Below are 11,183 nucleotides of genomic sequence, written 5' to 3' on the forward strand. Positions count from 1 at the left end.
AATTCTTAGAGTTGAAACTCAATAAAAAAAAATCTGGCTCACACTGTTGCTAGTATTTTTGGTATTTGGAAACAAAAATTGAATTCAAAGAAGTGATAAAATTGATGTATAAATAAAATATGTATTATGGGTAAATTGTGTATTTTGTCACCTCTTGATGTGTGTCTTCACTATGTTTGGTCTATCGAGGAGGAAAAAATCTTTTACCGGCAACAACCATGCCTAGGCGTCGACGTAACGGGGAAGAGGGGGATTAGTTGTATGTTGTTGTTTTTTATTGTTATTACATATTTGAACTTTGAAGAAAAAAAACCCTGCACACCTCTGTTTCATTTTGAACTTCGGGAAGAAGTTTTCACCTTCGGGTTTTTTTTTTCTGTTCTTTTCTTTCTTTCTTTCTTTCTTTCTTTCTTTCTTTCTTTCTTTCTTTCATTCTTACTTACTTTCTTTCTTTATTCTTTCTTACTTTATTTCTTTCGTTCGTTCTTTCTATATTTTTCTCAAGACCATCCTGTGCCCTCTAGTCACGGATCTGCCATTGAACAAATAGTTTTTGGTCATGATGATAAACAATACGCTTCTACAGGTCTTCATTACAGCACAACGCACATCTAACAGCACCCCTGCCCGCCCTATAATTATGGCCTGATGCACCGAGCGAGTAGCGACATTTATAATGAACTTTATAAAGTTCCCTTTCTGTTGTACTTTTCTAGGGGCCAGCCAGCCTCATAGTCAAGTTCTGTGTATGAAGATGGTCCCATGCATGAGTTCGAATTTCTTCTCTCTCTCTCTCTCTCTCTCTCTCTCTCTCTGAGCTGTATTCGAAGCGTTCCCTCTGCGAGTGTATCTTCAATTTGACAGTGCTTTGGTAGTTAGTTAGTAGTTAGTTTTTCGCTCGATAAACAGAGTTTCTCGCGAAAAACTTTGTTTATCGACTGATAAACTAAGTTTTTCGGCGATAAACTATGTTTTTCAGTCGATAAACTTAGTTTATCAACCGATAAACATAGTTTTTCGGCCATAAACTCCGTTTATCGCGATAAACTAAGTTTATAGCCGAAAAACTTAGTTTTATCGATAATCAGAGTTATGCAAGATTTGTCAGTAGTGGGCGCTTTGAGCTTTGAATAGTGTTGCCAGAGTAGAGCCGTACGGCTGTGAGCGTTGCCACTGCTCATGGTCGTGTATAGGACCAGTTTATAGAGGATTTACCGCATCCCATTGAGGCTTGACAGACAAAGTGCACCATGTGTTGGTTTGTGTTAACGTTTCACGTGGGATGCCGTCGTGACTAATGGGTACTGTAGTCGCAAGTCTGTGGCTAGTGCGTGGCACTGTGTGCCAAACTCCACGTCATGCCAACCCTCCTTTTGAAGCAACTTTTTAAAAATTCTGCTTTGTTTCGAAATTTTTATACATGTGCCCCCCCCCCCCCCTCGAGAAAAAAAAAAAAAATCTTCCATACTTCCCTCTTCCACCGCTAGTTTCTACTAACGTGACACCTGACGTGGGTAGCGCTCCCGGAAAATAGTTTTAACCCCCGCCCGCACCGCCCCCCCCCCCCTTCCAAAGCGAAAAAAAAAAATATAGCTACAAACGGCAATTTAGGGAGTGTAAAATGTGTCAAAATTTTCCAAGCTCGCTCGCTTTGCTCGCTCGTATTTAATCGTTATGCCATTCTCCTAACGTTGCTGCCAGTAATTGCCAGCAGTTGAGCCCGGTGCGCCTCCCCCTTAATTTCCAAAGCGAAAAACATAGCTCTAAACGGCAGTTTTGGGACTGTAGAATGTCAAAATTTTAAAGTTCGCTCGCTTCGCTCGCTCACATTGAATCGTTATGCCATTCTCCTAATGTTGCTGCCAGTAATTGCCAGCAGTTGCGCCCGGTGCTCCCCCTTAATTTCCAAAGCGAAAGATATAGCTACAAACGGCAGTTTTGGACTGCAAAATGTTAAAATTTTCAAGCTCGCTCGCTCCGCTCGCTCGCATTTTATTGTTATGCAATTCTCCTGATATTGCTGATAGTGCTTGTCGTTTCACACCGTCATTCCATAATCCATGTAAGGAAAACTTGCAATGTTGCTCAATGACTGCGTTGTTGAATGTATCACATTCCGTAATGTCCCGTTAAGTTTGCAGACTGACAGCGCACGCACACTCGCACCCTCAAAATTACTTTTCCACAAGGTGCCCCCCATGTCTCGACCCACGATACGCCATTGTACACACATGATATATATAATGTATGTCTGTGTGTGTGTGTGTGTGTGTGTGTATGTGTATATTCTGTAACATATGTATGGTTTACCGTGAGCCCCCTCCAATATTTGCCCCCCCCCCCAATCCAAAACTGCTTTCGGCGCGCCTGCTCCACGTCCTAATCCTGCATCTAATTTCGACCGTTCTAGTGCTCCCTTCGCCAAAGCTAAAATAACCATGATTATCGATAAACGTAGTTTTTCGCTCGATAAACAGAGTTTATCGTTAAACTTAGTTTTTCGATAAACTTAGTTTATCGAAGAACTCTCAACGGTTTATCGAGTGAAAAACTTGGTTTACCGATAAACTCTGTTTATCACGTGAAAAACTAGGTTTATCGCGATAAACATAGTTTTTTCAGTCGATAAGCAGATTTTCTCTCGAAAAACTGAGTTTATCGACTTATAAACAAAGTTTTTCGGCGATAAACTAAGTTTATCGGCGAATCGATAAACTGAGTTTATCGGAATTATTCGGCAAATGGCGCGCCATAGCATCTACAAATACAGCCATCTCTTGGCAAACTGGTCGAAGAAAATGCTCATCATTCGGCTTTACCACGTTTATAGGGCTCACACCCATAAATATTTCCCCATAGGGACGTGTGTTAAAAATCAAATTACAAACAATTCTGTTAGATAGCTGGGAGAAATGTATTTACGGGTGTGAGCCCTATAGTTGTAGAACTCAGTATTATACCAGGGGTCCACAGCTCCCTTTCTCGTTACTCTGCTGAACGCAATCAACTTAATTTATTGTTCTGTGAATGTGAAACATGCAATTTTCTCTTTCTCTCTCCCGTTATCCGTTTCTCCGTCTGTTTCCTTCTGTCTTTATTCACCCTTCCTTTATTTTTTCACTTTTTCTTTGCAATCTTTTCAATTGCAGAAAATGTCCTATTCATCACTTTTTGCGAGATACTTAAGAAACAATTCATATGAGATATTGAAGATAGATTACTATTGGAAAACTGAGCAATGAAAGTGGGATTCCATCTGTGGAATCCCATTTTCTTTGCTCAATTTTCCAATAATAATTAACATTCATTTCTGGTCAGTTTTCCTCTGTTTACTTTTGAAATATTGAAGACATACAATTCTAAGAGAATTAAAATTTCATTTGAAGAAAATTTGTGTTGAAATGCCTGAGATACAAAAACAATACGAAACAGAGTGGTCCTGATAAAAAGGTGGGTTCCACCCAGGTGATTCTATCAAAAGGGGGAACCCACATTTTATTAGGACCACTTAGTTTCGCTTTGTTTTTAGATGTCTTTGCCATTTCAAAACCGATTTTTATTTTCACGTAAACTTTTAATTCCTCTTACAAATGCTCTCTAATATTTCATATGTGATTTCTAATTACCTCGAATCTCAACCAAACTGTACCATCCCTTTGAATCTCTTAAATGTATTATGTACATGTATTCAATGCAACAAACTCTCTTTTTACATACGGAAATAAATCCTGTATCAGCATATAGAATAAAAACATCCCCAAATATGTACAACAGTAGCAAACATATAATCTATTAATGGAGATCTTTTCACTTCGATGGGAAAAACGAAGTAATGTAACCATTCATCCGCTAAGAACTTTCATGAATTCTTAATTCTCAAAGTGGCTTTGATTATACGATTACGTTAAGCTCTTGACTACCAAGGATAGTCCCCTTAGTGATAATAAAGCTCTTTACCCAATACCAGGGGGCCTTGCCATGCCATCAAATACTTCAACCCCGGCAATGGAACGATTTATTCATCAAATGATGACATAGGTAAAAAATCTTGTCCAAGAATGGGCAAGGATCCCCTGCTTTAGAGTCCTCATTCCATCCCAACAAGGATTATGTACCAAAATGAGGTGATACTAACCCGATTAGGTGTAAACGAAGAGGAAAACGTACAATTAGTGACATCTCTGCGTCAAAATGGTCTTCAGTCTGCCTTATCAAATTTTGACATTGCGAAGCGATGATTAACAGCTGAAATGAACATGATATAGGACTACTGACTCCATCCATTGTTTGCAGTCAGCGACAAACTGAGTAGTCAATCCATTTTTTTTTTTGCCTTGTGTAGTTATTCAGCGTGCCTTTGTACGATGTAGAAGATTCTGATGCGTTTTTCATCTATGATGTAAAATATTGGAAGAATCACAATCACAGTCGAATTAGCAATAAATTTGATAATCCAAAATATCTGCTCCTACGCGAATAAATAGAAATATTTGGCTATACTTTGGGTCGTGGGTTTTCCCATTCGGGATAATGGATCAACCATTAATAATTAAGACAATAATTATCGGGGGTGTTTGTTTAGCCCACGTAGGCAGTGATATAAATCGTACAAATGCCTTTTCAAATAATTATAGTGAGGCTATAGTGATGTTCTTACTATATCAAGTAAGGCCTCTCAGACTGTGGTATGTCCAGGTTACTGGGTATTCCCCAACATAGACTCTGATCTTTGTTCACCATCCTGTATACCTCAAAGTTTATATACACTAGATCGATAAAACATAATTCCACAGCACCTACTCACCAATATTGCGTTCAGTATTCTCAGCTCAAAATGTTCTAGTCATTAGATTGTAGTCAGACCCGTAACTAGGATTTTTATGGGGGAGGGGGGGAGGGGGTGGTTCAAAATTTGAAATAGTGGACCTTTCTGAGGGAGTTAAACAACGAAGCGGGATAGGTTCTCACTCTGGGAGGGCAAGAGGGAATGATGGGGGGGGGGAGGGAGAATTGCTTTTTTTTTGCTTTTTTTTTTGGTTGTTGTTGTTTTATCTGTAAAAATCATTTTCTGTCGTATTTGGAGCTTTGGGAAGATTTTTTTTTTTTTGTTCAAGAGGACCCTGCTCACTAGCGGGGGGGGGGGGGGGGGGGGGTCGTTCGAATCCCCTGAACCCCCCGGTTACGGGCCTGGTAGTAATTTGCATCGCATTTGCAAAATACTTTTCGCATGCACACATACACATTGACATCAACACACCATAATATATCTAATTAAACACTTGCACGCATCTAACGTTGAGGACCCACAAACACACGAATCAACTTTTGAAACTGGCATTCATCTTTGCCTTTACATCTTTATTAGCGTTATTGAACCCTTCACAGTCAATGTTTGCAACACCTTCATTTAAATATATATATATATATATATATATATATATATATATATATATATATATATATATACATATATATATATACATTATATATATATATATATATATATATATATATATATATATAAATTATGTACATTACATTAGCTCATTCTTTGTTTGAACATGATTGATGAATTCCATGATTGTTACGTCGGACAAGCTCATGCATTATGTCGCTTTGAAAACAAGTTATTGTAACCCTAACTCACCGAGAAAAAAAAAGAAAAGGAAAAAAAAGTCATTTGTACCATTGTGAACATGAGTTCACCGGGCAGTTAACTCCGAACTTGCTTATCGATAGTACCAGAAACTATCTTGGTACCACGAATCTAATTCTACATTCCGTTGACTTTAAAATCTAGTAAAGATTTGTGTATCGGTCAATGCGACCGTAGTGAGACCATGACATTATCTGGCAATGGCACATATGGTCGCTACTCTTTTCTCTGTTTCGTGTAAACTCAATAAACCTAACAATTCCTTTCCTATTTACAGTATGTCAGATTTCCATGAAATCACTTCTACGCAGTTCATATAAATTTACACTATTTATAACCGCCAACTTGAGTATAGATGGCACACATGGTCGCTACTACTATCAGGGATTCGTCATAGTATATTACAACTTTCCTATTTATGTCCAATTTCAATGAAATTTATTCTGTCCAGTTCATATGATTTTACCCTATTTACAAAAGCCAAACTAAATATGATTGACACGTGTGGTCGCTATATTGCCATCACTGTTTCGTGATTCGTGTAAAAATTTAAGACTCTATGACTTCCCATTTCAAATCCAGTTATGACGAAATCCTTTCTATTCAGTTCATATGACTGAGCTCTATTTGTGAGAGTGAACCTGAATGTGGAGTGGTATGGAATTGAACGCTAAAGCTACAACGCTGAAAATCCATAACAATAGGTAACAAAGACAGTCCTCACAATGATCATTAAACACAGGTTCATGCATATATACACAGAAATGCATTTGGTTTGTAAGCAGTAGAGACAAGAGTGCATGCAGTGAATAAACAAGGCTAGTTAACGGAAAGCTGCATTTCGTATCCATTTTCGTTTTGCACTTCATGATTGGCATCGTGCGATGACGATGAAGTCGATGACAATGAAGTCTCAATAGTCGAGTCTGTAACAGCTTGGCTTCGTAATCAGCCCCTAACAAGTATGATACATAGCGAAAAACAATAATTGATGACTTAATTCATTCACTATTGATTCTGTTCACATTTACACTGAACAGGAGTGGAAAATTTGGAGATAACCCGTTTTGAAGAACGCGGACGAGTAACAAATGGGCAAAAGAAGAGCAAGATGTTGCTTAGCTCACTGGCAGAGATTATAATGGTCATGGAATAACCCGAGCCTCCTGATAAAATTAAAATAAACATTTTCATTGACTTCAAATCGTGTTACTTTACCCGCATTCCCGGGATATTTCGTGTGAGCCAAACTCAATTAACGATGATTGCTTTTTAATTTTGTTTCACAGACATTGTCAATAGCTAACCTTGTTTGAAATATCGCTGCATTACGCAGCAACATAGGAAGGGGCATGTAACATTGTTCTAGCAAACAGCTTTCATAAAATGCGTTAAGACTTGTCGTCGATGTATCTGTATCCGCCAAGAACTAGACAGACGATAGAAAAGACGACATAACATACAGATGTATATCCGCCCAGTGATAAGATGTCACGTTTGATTCTGTTCTCTTGATAAGCTACGATGCACAAAGACATAACGTGAATTAAGTTATGTACGAAAAAAAGGTGAAGCACATGTGAAACCTAAGTGGCGAGATACAAGAAAACAACTCAACGCTGGGAGAAAAGAGTTCCTGAAGTCAAAGAATTAATTCATTACTGGATCGCTGGTACATTTCTTTGACTTTAAAAGGACAAGTCTCGATAGCCATCAGAATCCTAGGGATGGACATGGAAGGAAGGAATGTAAGACAAGAAAATGAAGAAGAAGAAGACAAAGAAAGAGAAATACCGTCACATTTATTTAGGAAATAGAGGAGGTCTTACGAAAGACGTGAAGGTTTTCATGAAAATAAATGGAATGATATATTTCAGACAGTTACGTATCCCGCTTTGATTGTTGACGTTCACGTCACTCTATCACTTTCTGGTAATGCTTAAACAAAATCAAACAACATCAATTGCTGCTTAACAAAGGTGAAACTAACAATAAGTTTTTAAAAGGTACATATGGATATCGCATACTCCAATCATTCAAAAAAGTGACACAAACGTCATTGCTGATCATCTTGATGAGTTATATGACTAAAGATATAAGATGACAAAGTCATGTACGAAGAAAGGTGAAGAAGTGAAATGTAAGTTGGTGAAATTGAAGAAAACATAAAAACGATATTCTGAAGCCACAGCACACGACACAAAAACTATTCATCGATGGAACGCTGACAGCAGGCAAAAACAAACTCGATAGTCATCATTAACACAGAAAGAAATAAAAAAGAACAGGGAGGAGAAAAAGGAGAAAACTATCACGTTGATCACTGCAGCGCCGGAACCACGTTTTTAAAAGTGTGTGTGTGTGGGGGGGGGGGGGGGGGAGGTGCCCACTAGCGGGTTTCAAGAGCCAATAAGCAGAATATAAATATAAAAAACACGCAACTTCTTGTGCCACTTCCGGGTTTCTTCAGCTGACCAAGCAAGAAAAAAAAAAGGTCTTCTCCTCATCTTTCTCATTTCTAATTCCTCCTCACAATAAAAGGTGAACATCTTCTTTAGGAATCCTATGATACAAAGGTGAAAGTGACGATGAGGTCTTACGAAAGATGTACAAATTGCCGGGGTACAAAACGCCAGCTCCCCAGACGAAAACTCACGCAGGTGATACCAAGAATGCTGAGGGATCTGGAACATGAAATCTGTCATCAGCGTTGTCAGAGGGTCCAAATCACGTGAATACTGCTCGATTGTCAGTAGTCCCTCGTCATGCTTTACCCAGGCAACCGCAATGGTCCCGTCAAGACAGATTGCAGGTTGCGCCCGGTAACCTTCCTCTCAAACTCGTGCTTCAATTTTCCTGCCGAATCCAAAATTCCAGGTTCTCCTCAGTTACACAAGCATTTCATTAGATCGCAAGCCAAAAACCTCAATCGCTTGAAATCACACGAATTTCACTCTTCGGCTTGCCATAATGCCGACCAGAAAATGGTGATGAATAGACAAAGACTTTCCCTATCTTCTCAAAGCTAGCAATGACGTCATTGCTCCACTGATTGACAGCGAAACAACCGAATCCGCCTTCATCATGAGTCGGAGTAATGAAATCTGCCTCTACGGACTCCTTGGCGAAGGACCTGGAGTAGATCGAAATGTGATTATCGCTGTCACGAATAGCGGCACGTCCATCCGACAAAAAATCAACACTATAATACCTACATCTTTCAAAACACCTGCTGATTGCCTTCTACGTCATACAAGAAAAGTCCTCCAATTGAGAACCAACTGCCACTTGGCCATTCGGAGAAGAGGCGATGCAGTTGATCCCATCTTTCGTGGGAAACTGACGACTTTACTCAGACTCCAAATAGCACCAACAATCTCTCCCAGGACAAACTCATAATCTATTGCTCTGCGTCTAATCCGCTGGAAAACGATGCACTCTCCTTCCCGAGCAATTCTCCGAGGCTTTTCGTAATCGGCTCACTCATGCGAGAATGTCTTTCAATTTTGACACAGTGTGTCGTGTGCAGCCAGCGCTTCTCCCTCTAGAGGCTTCTTCAAACCATTCTCAACCAGGTCACTCATTTCCTTGATCAGACTAATTTTTAGCTCGCTGACATCTTTCATCTCCCAGATGGCCGTAAAATGAATCGATACGAAACATACATTTCTGATCAGCTGGTCTCTTTTCTCTATAAGCTCTTTGATGGACTCTTCACATGTCTGCTCGATCTCTCGGGAGAGCTTCCCCTGATTTGCTTCATCTTTGAAAGCTGCTCATCGACAAACACGATGTATGCATTATTCTTCGACACCTTGACGTCGGCTCGACCACGTAGCTCACCGATCTTCTCCTTCCGTCTGTCTTCAAGCTCTTTGCCGCCAATGACGTTGTGCCCCTTTTTACCGTTTTCCATCATGCCACACCGAAGCAGACAAACTTTCTACACTCGATGCAGAACATTCGCATCCTCGGACTTGTGATTCTGACATTTACGGCTCTTCTTCTTGGAAACTACCCCGAAATAATGTCATCCACCTTCACAACCTCGTGTCCCGCAAACTTTTCCCACCGGTCGTGAGTTTTGTGGCAGTCGTCGCACATGTAGTCGTCACATTCTTGGCAGTATGTGATGGGTAGTGGCTTCTCGTTTCGTCGACATACGGTACAGGCTTGGGTCTGGTTTTTGACATCTTGATTAGAGACTTGATTGGTTGGTTACACTTCAGTTGATCAACATTTCCCTCAGGCAGGTCGGTGATCTTGAGGCAAACTGGACAAGCCAATAACGACTTGCTCCCCTTTTGTTTGTTCTGACAGTTAGAGAGTCGTTTCAGACATTCTTTGCAGTAGGTGTGGGAGCAGGACAGGAGCCCTTGGGATCAACAAAGACGTTTAGACAAATGGGGCACTGGAGGTTACTTGTCACGAGGTCATTGACACTGGTTGCCATAATGATGATTCTGAGTAAATCGAAAAGAAATAAAAGAAGAATTTTACAGAATTTCCATCTGTTGACCACTAGCATGTCTAGTTTAAAATTAGAATATCAAAGATGTCTCTTGATTTTCTTTTTTTCACGATTACATGACAAATATAGTTTGCAAAATGTTAATCCACCAGTGCATGTGCATGCGCAGTGGTCAGCATTTTTAAACAGGTGGATATTATGTTGGTTATCGTTTATGTTTATTTTCCAATGAAAGTGGATTATTTGCACTTTGCAACTTCAATTATCACTTGCAAAAGTTTGAAACCAGATTGTTGTAATTCTTGACTTATTTCACTCTCTTTTCGTTTCAATAAGACTTGTGAGTTTTAGTTATACGTATGGTTAATCCCAAAAAATAAATGTATTTTAAACATGGTTGTAAACAGATGCATGCAGTGTTTTTTTTTCTCTCTCTCTTACTTTGGGTTTGACACATCCATGTATACCTTTTATCAAGTACTGGGCTTGTTTAGTCATCGTCTCCCACCCCTAATCTGTCTTTCTTTCTTTGCTTCTGTTTAACCTTTCCCTACTACCAAAGAAGAAAATCAATGTATTCTTTAGTTCATTGATGATACTAGTAATTCTTCATAATCTGACAGAAATAGTATTTTCCCATCAGAAGTAAGTAAGTGCACCCTCCAAGTGTCATGGCATGGCACCAAGAGTAGTGTTATGCAATGTGACAGTATAACTTTCATGACTTTATAAGTATGAGTCCATTTCATGATCATTGCCCATACACGTTTACACAATTTTAGGATCGGCTCATAGATTTAAAACACACACACATATGATAGTTGCCACTTGTTACAGTTTGAAAATGGTGGCTTTTTTTCCATATGAAAAATGTACAAAATGTTTTTCTTATGCCCCTGCAAAATTATTCTAAACGGTAATATCAGCTTCTAAGAACTATTCAATTCAATTCCATTCAATAGTGTATTTGCAACTATGCAGACATACAGCAAGTCATGTTACTGGTGGTTATTTCGTCAGACGGTAGACGTGGTAGAATCTTGGGTAAAGACTTAG

At 39.3% G+C, this 11,183-nt stretch overlaps 1 pseudogene; it reads right to left on the minus strand.

The window, feature by feature from the left end:
- Positions 1-7,462: 7,462 nt before the first annotated feature.
- On the minus strand, positions 7,463-10,109 carry LOC140242262 (uncharacterized; annotated as a pseudogene).
- Between the last annotated feature and the right edge of the window lie 1,074 nt (positions 10,110-11,183).

This window comes from Diadema setosum, chromosome 19, assembly GCF_964275005.1.
Source record: "Diadema setosum chromosome 19, eeDiaSeto1, whole genome shotgun sequence".
In the NCBI taxonomy this organism is placed as follows: domain Eukaryota; kingdom Metazoa; phylum Echinodermata; class Echinoidea; order Diadematoida; family Diadematidae; genus Diadema; species Diadema setosum.